This window comes from Balaenoptera ricei, chromosome 6 (genome assembly GCF_028023285.1).
Source record: "Balaenoptera ricei isolate mBalRic1 chromosome 6, mBalRic1.hap2, whole genome shotgun sequence".
NCBI classification, from domain to species: Eukaryota; Metazoa; Chordata; class Mammalia; order Artiodactyla; family Balaenopteridae; genus Balaenoptera; species Balaenoptera ricei.
Genome location: NC_082644.1, coordinates 76,549,810 through 76,563,726, shown reverse-complemented (window position 1 = coordinate 76,563,726; position 13,917 = coordinate 76,549,810). Strand labels below are relative to the sequence as shown.

Here is a 13,917-nt window from a genome sequence, read left to right as displayed (position 1 = left end):
GGTTCTAATAAAGGTTGATCCCTGTGTTGAAAAGAAAGGATGAAAAAATGACCATGAGAAACTCTCCTCAGTAAGCTAACTGTATGAAGGATTGCAGAAGAGGTAAAGGGTGGTTACGGTTCAGTACGGTAAGTGCTGTGATGAGTGCTCTTGTTACCAAGTCCAAGCTCGTTCTGCTTGCTGCATGACAGGCCAGTAAAACGGGAGACCAGGTGCTGGGGCAAGGAATAATGACTTTATTTGGAAAGCCGGGAGTCTGAGAAGATGGCAGACTGATGTCCAGAGAACCATCTTACTGGGGTCTGGATGCTCATTTCTTTTATAGAATAAAGAGTCAGGGGAGGTGGAGAGGTAATGTAAAAAGACCATAAGTTGCTGCAGATATCTCCTGGTTTCAGCCAGGCTCTGGGATGGGATGTGTTAATCTCTTCTTTCCTGCAGCCTTTCACAGGTGGGCTGGGTCAGGATATTTCCTGTCACCTGAACAAAGGTGCTTTAGTTTTACATTCAGGCATGGAGGGCAGGGTTCTCGGAGATAGGACATTATGTTAACTTTAAACTATAAGCAACATCCCTTTAGTGATTAACTTGTAACAAAAGCAATAGAATTCAAAGGTTAAAGTAAAAGAAACAGATCTAATACAGAGTCAGATTTGTAATTCCCTATTATACTCTGGGAGTACACAAAAAGAGAAGATATCCTGAAAGAAATAATATTTATTTTCAGGCACAAAAGATGAGTAGGAGGTAGGCATTTGCAAGAAATGGCACACATTCTCCAAAAACCATAATATCAAAAAAAAAGAAAGTAAATAAAACCACCCACAACCAATGTTGTTTACATATAAGTGGGAGAAAATATGTAAAGCAAGCAGAGCCAGATTTGGACTCTATATAAGAGCAGAGAGACAGGTCAAGATGGCCCAGGCAACATGAGAGAGTATCAGGATGAAGCACGGGTGAAACATGGACAAGATTATTCTCAGAAAAGAATTTATCCCCACTCCCAGTATAGAAACACTGCACTGAGAATAGATCTGAGAGCTAATAGATCTGGGCAGTAGGAGGAAAGGGCTTGAACATGTGTACAGCCAGACATGGCCGTCTTAGGAGAGGCACCTCTTTTGAAAGGGAGGGAACTTGGAAATGGGGAGGTATCCCCAAGAAGTTCACTGGTGAAGAGAAAGGAGGAAGCATGATCTGAAAATTGAGTAATACATAAGCAAAAGAGCATCGCAGATTTCAAAGACATAGCAACATACCACCCTTCACCAAAAATCAAGCTCCATCTATCCAAGTTACTGCACTCACTGTACCAACAGTGGGTGCCCATGAGCTAAGTTAGCTACCAAAAATCCAACACCCTCCTCACCACCTGCAGAAACACCGGTTACTTGTGCCCAAGAAATGTATTAAACATTTTAAATGAACATAAAAGTTTAGCAGATGTTTTTTTACCCTCTTGTTACAAGGTATCTGGACCCTTGTGTAAATCTATCTCAGGTACACAGGGGATTCATGGATAAAACCCCCTGTATAGTAACTGTTTACCTCATCAGATATTCTTTTAAGCAAATGAACTCTGTCAATAAATGTGACAATAATATATTGTTACAAATGATAGTTGATAGATCATTTATAAAGCTCTTGAAGTATTAAAAAAAAAAAAAAAACTTTCAAAAATGAAGTCTCCAAGTCCATTTGGTTTCACTGAAGAGTTCTACCAAACTTTTAAAGAAGAATTAACACCAGTTCTACACAATTTCTCCTACAAAAACAGAAAGGGAAGACTCCTATTCCTTTTATAAAGCCTGTTTTACTCTGGTTTCAAAACCAAAGACAGAGCAAAAATAGAACTACAGAGGCATATCCCCCAATAATATAAATGCAAAAATCCTTAACAAAATATTAGCAAATAGAATTCAACAATACATAAAATGAATTATACATCATGACCAAGTGGGATTTATTCCAGCATGGAAGGTTGGTTCAATATTCCAAAATCTGAGATACAGTAGAAACACATCTACACGTGGAACTGCTCCTACAGAACACCCACTGAACGCTGGCAGAAGACGTCAGACCTCCCAAAAGGCAAGAAAATCCCCACGTACTAGGGTAGGGCAAAAGAAAAAAGAAATAACAGAGACAAAAGAACAGGGACGGGACCTGCGCCAGTGAGAGGGAGCCGTGAAGGAGGAAAGATTTCCACACACTAGGAAGCCCCTTCGCGGGCAGAGACTGTGGGTGGCAGAGGGGGGAAGCTTCGGAGCCACGGAGGAGAGCGCAGCCACAGGGGTGCGGAGGGCAAAGCGGAGAGATTCCCGCACGGAGGATCGGTGCCGAGTAGCACTCACCAGCCCGAGAGGCTTGTCTGCTCAGCCGCCGGGGTGGGCGAGGCAGGGAGCTGAGGCTCTGGCTGGTCGGATCGCAGGGAGAGGACTGGGGCTGGCGGCGTGACACAGCCTGAGGGGGGCTAGTGCGCCACAGGTAGCCAGGAGGGAGTCCGGGGAAAAGCCTGCAGCTGCTGAAGAGGCAAGAGACTTTTTCTTGCCTCTTTGTTTCGCGGTGCGCAAGGAGAGGGGATTCAGAGCGCCGCCTTAACAAACTCCAGAGACGGGTGCGAGCCGCGGCTATCAGCGCAGATCTCACAGCAACAGGGGCGCAGAGGGAAAAACGGACAGATTCCCGCACAGAGGCTTGGGGCCGAGCAGCACTCACCAGCCCGAGAGGCTTGTCTGCTCACCCGCCGGGGCGGGTGGGGGCTGGGAGCCGAGGCTCGGGCTGGTCGGATCACAGGGAGAGGACTGGGGCTGGCAGCGTGACACAGCCTGAGGGGGGCTAGTGCGCCACAGGTAGCCGGGAGGGAGCCCGAGAAAAAGTCTGCAGCCGCCGAGGAGGCAAGAGACTTTTTCTTGCCTCTTTGTTTCGCGGCGCGCAAGGAGAGGGGATTCAGAGCACTGCCTAAACGAACTCCAGAGACGGGTGTGAGCCGCGGCTATCAGCGCGGACCCCAGAGGTGGGCGCGAGCCACGGCTAACAGCATGGAACCCAGAGACAGGCGCGAGGCGCGGCTATCAGCGCGGACCCCAGAAACGGGCAGGAGACGCTAGGGCTGCTGCTGCCGCCACCAAGAAGCCTGTGTGCGAGCGCAGGTCACTCTCCACACCGCCCCTCCCGGGAGCCGGTGCAGCTCCTGCTGCACGGCTCCCGTGGTCTGGGGACAACTTCCCTGGGAGAACAAACGGCGCGCCTCAGGCTGCTGCAACGTCACGCCGGCCTCTGCCACCGCAGGCTCGCCCCGCCTCCTCCGTACCCCTCCCTCCCCCCAGCCTGAGTGAGCCAGAGCCCCCGAAGCAGCTGCTCCTTTAACCCCGTTCTGTCTGGGTGGCGAACGGACGCCCTCAGGCGACCTACATGCAGAGGTGGGTCCAAATCCAAAGCTGAACCCCGGGAGCTGTGTGAAGAGAGAAGAGAAAGGGAAATCTCTCCCAGCAGCCTCAGGAGCAGCGGATTAAAGCTCCACAAACAACTTGATGTGCCTGCATCTGTTGAATACCTGAATAGACAATGAATCATCCTAAATTCAAGATGTGGACTTTGGGAGCAGGATATATTAATTTTTCCCCTTTTCATTTTTTTGTGAGTGGATATGCGAATTCTTCTCGGTGAGATTTTGTCTGTATAGCTTTGCTTTCACCATTAGTCCTAGGGTTAGGTCCGTCCATTTTTTTGTTTGTTTGTTTGTTTGCTTTTTGTTTTTTTTTCCTAATAAATGTTTTCTTAATAATTTTTTCCTTATTTTCTATTTTTAGAAATTAAAAAAAAATTTTAATAAGTTTTTTCATATTTTTTATTTTAAAAAAAAATTAAAAATTTTTTTCGTAATAAATTTTTTTCTTAATAATTTTTTCTTATTTTTTATTATAAAAAATTAATAAATCTATCTTTAAAAATTAAAAAAAATTTTCTTTCTGAATACATTTACTCTTAATCATGTTTTTTCTTATTTCTTATTATAATAGCTTTATTTTATTTTATTTTATCCTCTTTCTTTCTTTCTTTATATTTTTTTCTCCCTTATACTCTGAGCTGTGTGGATGAAAGGCTCTTGGTGTTCCAGCCAGGCATCAGGGCTGTGCCTCTGAGGTGGGAGAGCCAACTGCAGGACACTGGTCCACAAGAGACCTCCCAGCTCCACGTAATACCAAATAGTGAAAATCTCTCAGAGATCTCCATCTCAACATCAAGACCCAGCTTCACTCAACGACCAGCAAGCTACAGTGCTGGACACCCTATGCCAAACAACTAGCAAGACAGGAACATAGCCCCATCCAATAGCAGAGAGGCTGCCTAAAATCATAATAAGGCCACAGACACCCCAAAACACACCACCAGACGTGGACGTGCCCACCAGAAAGACAAGATACAGCCTCATCCACCAGAACACAGGCACTAGTCCCCTCCACCAGGAAGCCTACACAACCCGCTGAACCAACCTTAGCCACTGGGGACAGATACCAAAAACAACGGGAACTACGAACCTGCAGCCTGTGAAAAGGAGACCCCAAACACAGTAAGATAAGCAAAATGAGAAGACAAAAAAACACACAGCAGGTGAAGGAGCAGGGTCAAAACACACCAGACCTAACAAATGAAGAGGAAATAGGCAATCTACCAGAAAAAGAATTCAGAATAATGATACTAAAGGTGATCCAAAATCTTGGAAATGGAATACACAAAATGCAAGAAACATTTAACAAGGACGTAGAAGAACTAAAGAGGAACCAAGCAATGATGAAAAACACAATAAATGAAATTAAAAATACTCTAGACGGGATCAATAGCAGAATAACTGAGGCAGAAGAACGGATAAGTGACCTGGAAGATAAAATAGTGGAAATAACTACTGCAGAGCAGAATAAAGAAAAAAGAATGAAAAGAACTGAGGACAGTCTCAGAGACCTCTGGGACAACATTAAACGCACCAACATTCGAACTACAGGGGTCCCAGAAGAAGAAGAGAAAAAGAAAGGGACTGAGAAAATATTTGAAGAGATTATAGTTGAAAACTTCCCTAATATGGGAAAGGAAATAGTTAATCAAGTCCTGGAAGCACAGAGAGTCCCATACAGGATAAATCCAAGGAGAAACACGCCAAGACACATATTAATCAAACTATCAAAAATTAAATATAAAGAAAACATATTAAAAGCAGCAAGGGAAAAACAACAAATAACACACAAGGGAATCCCCATAAGGTTAACAGCTGACCTTTCAGCAGAAACTCTGCAAGCCAGAAGGAAGTGGCAGGATATACTTAAAGTGATGAAGGAGAAAAACCTACAACCAAGGTTACTCTACCCAGCAAGGATCTCATTCAGATTTGATGGAGAAATTAAAACCTTTACAGACAAGCAAAAGCTGAGAGAGTTCAGCACCACCAAACCAGCTTTACAACAAATGCTAAAGGAACTTCTCTAGGCAAGAAACACAAGAGAAGGAAAACACCTACAACAACAAACCCAAAACATTTAAGAAAATGAGAATAGGAACATACATATCAATAATTACCTTAAATGTAAATGGATTAAATGCTCCGACCAAAAGACACAGACTGGCTGAATGGATACAAAAACAAGACCCATATAGATGCTGTCTACAAGAGACCCACTTCAGACCTAGAGACACATACAGACTGAAAGTGAGGGGATGGAAAAAGATATTCCATGCAAATGGAAATCAAAAGAAAGCTGGAGTAGCAATTCTCATATCAGACAAAATAGACTTTAAAATAAAGATATTACAAGAGACAAAGAAGGACACTATATAATGATCAAGGGATCGATCCAAGAGGAAGGTATAACAATTGTAAATATTTATGCACCCAACATAGGAGCACCTCAATACATAAGGCAAATACTAACAGCCATAAAAGGGGAAATCGACAGTAACACAATCATAGTAGGGGACTTTAACACCCCACTTTCACCAATGGACAGATCATCCAAAATGAAAATAAATAAGGAAACACAAGCTTTAAATGATACATTAAACAAGATGGACTTAATTGATATTTATAGGACATTCCACCCAAAAACAACAGAATACACATTTTTCTCAAGTGCTCATGGAACATTCTTCAGGATAGATCATATCTTGGGTCACAAATCAAGCCTTGGTAAATTTAAGAAAATTGAAATCGTATCAAGTATCTTTTCCGACCACAACGCTATGAGACTAGATATCAATTACAGGAAAAGATCTGTAAAAAATACAAACACATGGAGGCTACACAATACACTACTTAATAACGAAGTGATCACTGAAGAAATCAAAGGGGAAATCAAAAAATACCTAAAAACAAATGACAATGGAGACACGACGACCCAAAACCTATGAGACGCAGCAAAAGCAGTGCTAAGAGGGAAGTTTATAGCAATACAAGCCTACCTCAAGAAACAGGAAACATCTCGAATAAAAAACCTAACCTTGCACCTAAAGCAATTAGAGAAAGAAGAGCAAAAAAACCCCAAAGCTAGCAGAAGGAAAGAAATCATAAAGATCAGGTCAGAAATAAATGAAAAAGAAATGAAGGAAACAATAGCAAAAATCAATGAAACTAAAAGCTGGTTCTTTGAGAAGATAAACAAAATTGATAACCCATTAGCCAGACTCATCAAGAGAAAAAGGGAGAAGACTCAAATCAATAGAATTAGAAATGAAAAAGAGAAGTAACCACTGACACTGCAGAAATACAAACGATCAGGAGAGATTACTACAAGCAACTCTATGCCAATAAAATGGACAACCTGGAAGAAATGGACAGATTCTTAGAAAGGCACAACCTGCCGAGACTGAACCAGGAAGAAATAGAAAATATGAACAGACCAATCACAAGCACTGAAATTGAAACTGTGATTAAATATCTTCCAACAAACAAAAGCCCAGGACCAGGTGGCTTCACAGGCAAATTCTGTCAAACATTTAGAGACGAGCTAACACCTATCCTTCTCAAACTCTTCCAAAATATTGCAGAGGGAGGAACACTCCCCAACTCATTCTATGAGGCCACCATCACCCTGATACCAAAACCAGACAAAGATGTCACAAAGAAAGAAAACTACAGGCCAATATCAATGATGAACAGAGATGCAAAAATCCTCAACAAAATACTCGCAAACAGAATACAATAGCACATTAAAAGGATCATACACCATGATCAAGTGGGGTTTATTCCAGGAATGCAAGGATTCTTCAATATACGGAAATCAATCAACGTGATATATCACATTAACAAATTGAAGGAGAAAAACCATATGATCATCTCAATAGATGCAGAGAAAGCTTTCGACAAAATTCAACACCCATTTATGATAAAAGCCCTGCAGAAAGTAGGCATAGAGGGAAATTTCCTCAACATAATAAAGGCCATATATGACAAACCCACAGCCAACATCGTTCTCAATGGTGAAAAACTGAAACCATTTCCACTAAGATCAGGAACAAGACAAGGTTGCCCACTCTAACCACTATTATTCAACATAGTTTTGGAAGTGTTAGCCACAGCAATCAGAGAAGAAAAAGAAATAAAAGGAATCCAAATCAGAAAAGAGGAAGTAAAACTGTCACTGTTTGCAGATGACATGATACTATACATAGAGAATCCTAAAGATGCTACCAGAAAACTACTAGAGCTAATCAATGAATTTGGTAAAGTAGCAGGATACAAAATTAATGCACAGAAATCTCTTGCATTCCTATATACTAAATGATGAAAAATCTGAAAGTGAAATTAAGAAAACACTCCCGTTTACCACTGCAACAAAAGGAATAAAATATCTAGGAATAAACCTACCTAAGGAGACAAAAGACCTGTATGCAGAAAATTATAGGACACTGATGAAAGAAATTAAAGATGATACAAATAGATGGAGAGATATACCATGTTCTTGGATTGGAAGAATCAACATTGTGAAAATGACTCTACTACCCAAAGCAATCAAGATTCAATGCCATCACTATCAAACTACCACAGGCATTTTTCACAGAACTAGAACAAAAAATTTCACAATTTGTATGGAAACACAAAAGACCCCGAATAGCCAAAGCAATCTTGAGAAAGAAAAACGGAGCTGGAGGAATTAGGCTCCCGGACTGCAGACTATACTACAAAGCTACAGTAATCAAGACAGTATGGTACTGGCACAAAAACAGAAATATAGATCAATGGAACAGGATAGAAAGCCCAGAGATAAACCCACGCACATATGGTCACCTTATGTTTGATAAAGGAGGCAAGCAAATACAGTGGAGGAAAGACAGCCTCTTCAATAAGGGGTGCTGGGAAAATTCGACAGGTATATGTAAAAGTATGAAATTAGAACACTCCCTGACACCATACACAAAAATAAACTCAAAATGGATTAAAGACCTAGGTGTAAGGCCAGACACTATCAAACTCTTAGAGGAAAACATAGGCAGAACACTCTATGACATAAATCACAGCAAGATCCTTTTTGACCCAGCTCCTAGAGAAATGGAAATAAAAACACAAATAAACAAATGGGGCCTAATGAAACTTCAAAGCTTTTGCACAGCAAAGGAAACCATAAACAAGACCAAAAGACAACCCTCAGAATGGGAGAAAATATTTGCAAGTGAAGCAACTGACAAAGGATTAATCTCCAAGATTTACAAGGAGCTCATGAAGCTCAATAACAAAAAAACAAACAACCCAATCCAAAACTGGGCAGAAGACCTAAATAGACATTTCTCCAAAGAAGATATACAGATTGCCAACAGACACATGAAAGAATGCTCAACATCCTTAATCATTAGAGGAATGCAAATCAAAACTACAATGAGATATCATCTCACACCGGTCAGAATGGCCATCATCAAAAAATCTAGAAACAATAAATGCTGGAGAGGGTGTGGAGAAAAGGGAACCCTCTTGCACTGTTGGTGGGAATGTAAATTGATAACAGCCACTATGGAGAACAGTATGGAGGTTCCTTAAAAAACTAAAAATAGAACTACCATACGACGCAGCAATCCCACTACTGGGCATATACCCTGAGAAGACCATAATTCAAAAAGAGTCATGTACCAAAATCTTCACTGCAGCTCTATTTACAATAGCCAGGACATGGAAGCAACCTAAATGTCCATCGACAGATGAATGGATAAAGAAGATGTGGCACATATATACAATGGAATATTACTCAGCCATAAAAAGAAATGAAATGGAGGTATTTGTAATGAGGTGGATGGAGTTAGAGTCTGTCATACAGAGTGAAGTAAGTCAGAAAGAGAAAAACAAATACAGTATGCTAACACATATATATGGAATCTAAGGAAAAAAAGAAAAAAAAGGACATGAAGAACCTAGTGGCAAGACGGGAATAAAGACAGAGACCTATTAGAGAATGGACTTGAGGATATGGGGAGCGGGAGGGGTGAGATGTGACAGGGTGAGAGAGTGGCATGGACATATATACACTACCAAATGTAAAATAGATAGCTAGTGGGAAGCAGCCGCATAGCACAGGGAGATCAGCTCGGTGCTTTGTGACCACCTAGAGGGGTGGGATAGGGAGGGTGGGAGGGAGGGAGATGCAAGAGGGAAGAGATATGGGAATATATATATATGTATAACTGATTCACTTTGTTATAAAGCAGAAACTAACACACCATTGTAAAGCAATCATACTTCAATAAAGATGTTTTTTTAAAAAAAAAGATAGACATATAGAAATCAATTGTATTTATATATGGTAGCAATAAACAATTGATACTGAAATTTAAAATTCACCTATACTGTTTATAATATTCAAAAATATTTATAATACTCAAAAAATAAGTGTAAGTCTATCAAAACATAAACAGGACTTGTAGGCTGGAAACTAAACAGTGCTTATGAAGAATCTTTAAAAAATCAAATAAATGGACAGGCATCCTATTCATGGTTTGGAAAACTCAACTTAGTAAAGATGTCAGTTCTTCCCAAACTAATATATAAATTTAATACAGTTTCTTTCAAAATCTCAGGAAGATTTTTCTGTACATAAAACAATACTACTCTAAAATTTATATGGAATTTCAAAGGAACTAGAACAGCTAAGACAACTTTAAAAAGAACAGAGTGGGAGCAATTAGTCTCACTTCAAGACTTTTATATAGCTACAATAATAAAGATTGTATAATATTGTTAGAGGTATGGACACAGAATAATGGAGAGAATAGAAATCATAAATAAATCCACACGAATATTCTCAATTGAATTTTTGAGAAATGTGCACAAAAGGTGATAGAGCAATTAGAAATCTATTGCCAGAAAGAAAAAGAAAGGAAGGAAGGAAGGAAGGGGGGGAGGGAGGAAGGAAGGAAGGAACGAAGAAAGGAAGGAAGGAAGAAAGAAAGAAAGGAAGAAAGAAAAGAAAAAGTGAACCTTGACCTAAGTCTTACACCTTATACAAAAATTAACTCAAAATGAATGGATCATGGACTTAAATATAAAATGTAAACTATAATACTTTGGCAAAATAGAAGAAATGTTTAATTATCTCTTGATAAAAACATATGTTCCTAAATTGTTAATTTTTAAAAGTTTTGAGGTTTTTCTTCTCATTCTTTAAAGGGGAAAATATAAATTGAAAATAGGAGTTTTACTTGTAAATGGGTCTCAATTTATATTTGTCCAAATGACAATGGAGAATGGATTGGATTCCCTTATCATAGACATCAAAATCTAATTACATGAATGAACACACAAAAATTTGCATATAGTAATAACCTATATTTTGAATAATATTTCAGTTAAGAAATGAATGCTTTTCCTCTTGACCTCAAGTTTACTGACTCCCTGGTTTTGTTTGTTTTAGGAACAGACAAAATGGACTAATTTCTCAGAAAGTACAAACTACCAAAATTCACCCAAGATGAAATAGATAATTAGAATAGCCCTATTACTGTTAAAGAAATTGAGTTCATAATTTTAAACCTCCCCAAAAGAAGTCTTCAGAAGTTCCATTTACTGCTTTAACTACAGTCCTCAACCTGCTGTTTCCTGCCTTAGCACTCAGTTCACTTCCATCGTAACACACATCATAGTTTGTAATTATGCCTTTTTTTTTTTTTTTTTTTTTTTGGTTTAAGTCTTTAAAGTGTCCCTTCCATTGGAGTGCCAACACCATAAGGACAGGGAAAAGAAGCTACTGTTTTTTTTTATTATTATTAAAACCAAATAATCAGCACCTAGAACAGCATAGAACAAAGAGCAGATGAGAGGCAGCAAAGAAGTTAGAACTTGCAGTGAAAATTTTCAGGTTTTTCTATCATATTACTCTTGGAACCTGTAAATAATCCATCAAGAGACTGCCTCTTTATTATTTATGCTTAATCTCTCACTTGCCAAACTGATTCTTTTTCATCTCCCCTCTTCCCATTTACCTTTGAGGGGACTGTAGAGAAGACACAGAAGAATTCAGCCCTAGGTCCTAAGCGTTAGTGGCGTGCGGGAGCCCACTCCCACCAGCCTGCTAGAGGGTGTTGTTTGTTTCTCTTCTTAACTCTTCCTTCAGTGACATCACCTTGGTAGCTTCTAATTGGCCATGGTGGGAGTATTTATGCCACAGAAATTAATAAACACTTCAAATCAGGGCTTTTTTTCCTCTAAAGAACCAGTTGTTAAAATTTACCAGCATACCACTGAAACTTCTGGTCTGTAGCTAAGAAACTAAATACAAATTATTACATAAAACAGATTTGAAAGTGAAGCAGGAATAGGTTAGAGAAGAGTGGAAGAAAAATTTAATAATAATTGAGCTCCCATATATTTTCTAATTTAAACTTCTCAATAACCCTGAAAAATAGATATTATTGTTATTATTCCTAAGTAGATATTGGGAATCTAAGACTCAAAGGAGATAGTATTTTAAGACTATAACATGGTAGATTATGGAGTTAAAATTTAAAGTCAAGTCTTTCTCCCATGCCTTTGATCTTTCCATATATTATGCTTACTAAAACAACAACAACAACAACACTCTTTGCTATTTGAAAATACTTAAGAGATACAAGCCTCCGGATTTACCTTTTCAAAAATCAGATTCAGAAATGTTAAAGGAATTCATTCAATAGTGATAAAGTGAACCATGTCCAGATGCCAAATGCATACTTTTTTTGTTATTCATTATTATAAATTAAAGGAAACAAATCCTGAATCTAATTTGGAAGTTTTAGATACACTTTTTTTCTTTTTCAAAAAACTTTCTTTTCTTTTCTTTTTTTTCTTCATCTTAGCAGCAAAACAGTCCCATAAAGGGAACTTTTTTTTTTTTGGCCGTGCTGCCCAGCTCATGGGATCTTAGTTACCAGACCAGGGATTGAACCGGGCATTCAGCAGTGAAAGAGAGGAGTCCTAACCACTGGACCATCGGGGAATTCCCCGTAAAGGAAACTTGACTTGAGGTTTGAAGATGTATAGGTGGTATTGAAACATGATTCAAAAGTTTCACAATTCAGAGAAATGCAGACCTTGACACAAATAAATAAGAACACTTAAGTTAGAAGAGTCAAACCAAACCACAGAATCTTAACAGAATAACAAAAATTAGATAAAGGCTAAACTGAGGCCATTGGCCCCATTAATGAACTTTGATATCTCAGTCATAAAATACATGATTTAAAGTAATCAATCATAAAATACATATTGAAAACTACAGTACAGTCAGAGAGAAAGCTATCTAGTAAGAACATGTAAAATATCAATAACTTGGCAGTTATATATGAAGGGAGATACTTACAGGGTACTGACCATATTTCACGGAGTCTAGTTGACCCACCACTAAGTTGGAGCTTCAGGGTGTTATCTACAGAGCAAAAAAAAAAAGTTCAATACGTTTCAAACATTGTGATGGATGCCAGTAGACAGCAGAAATACAAACCTGTTATTTCAGCCCATTCATTTTCTTTAAAATGTGGCAATATTAAACTGCATGAAAAAAATCATAACAGAAGTTCTAAAATTCTTCTACAATAAGACAGGTTTAGCAAAGATAATCCCCCAATAAATAATCTCAAAGAAGAAAGGCTGAACTACTTACAATAGCCAAGGCATGGAAGCAACCTAAATGTCCATCAACAGATGAATGGGTAAAGAAAATGTGGTATGTATATATATACATATATATATACAATGGAATATTACTCAGCCATAAAAAAGAATTAAGTAATGCCATTTGCAGCAACATGGATGGACCTAGAGATTATCATACCAAGTGAAGTAAGCCAGACAAACACAAATATCATATATCGCTTAAATGTGGAATCTAAAAAAAATGATACAAATGAACTTATTTACAAAAGAGAAACAGACCCACAGACAGAGAAAACAAACTTACAGTTACAAAAGGGGAAAGTGGGAGGGGAGGGATAAATTAGGAGTTCAGAATTAACATATACACACTACTATATATAAAATAGATAACCAACAAGGACCAACTGTATAGCATATGGAAGAATACTCAATATTTTATAATGATCTACACGGAAAAGAATCTGAAAAAGAATATATATATTTATATTTATAACTGAATCACTGTGCTGTACACCTGAAACTAACACAACATTGTAAATCAACTATACTTCAATAAAAAAATTAATTAAAAAAAAAAAGACTGAACTATCACATCAATGAATGGAGCTGCTTAAATGATGAACAATTTAAAAAGTGTAGTCCACAGGGATAAGAAGGTATAGTAGACCATTCACAAGCCGAAAGAATACTGTTAAGAATGTTAGAGCAAGCCAGGCAGTAGATGAGCATCTTTTTAATGGGAAATCTCAACCAAGCAACATAAACTATTGATCAGATGGCAAACTGATCTGAAGGGAAATCATTTCTATATATCT

The 13,917-nt window shown here is 38.7% G+C and overlaps 1 long non-coding RNA gene across 2 annotated transcripts in view; it reads right to left on the bottom strand.

The window, feature by feature from the left end:
• The window catches only part of LOC132367121 (uncharacterized), a 58,752-nt gene that overhangs the window by 12,485 nt on the left and 32,350 nt on the right, over positions 1-13,917 (bottom strand). For both annotated transcript variants that reach the window (XR_009503691.1, XR_009503690.1), the window contains exon 3: positions 12,810-12,875. This is a non-coding gene — a long non-coding RNA (uncharacterized LOC132367121). The remainder of the gene's footprint in view (positions 1-12,809; positions 12,876-13,917) is intronic.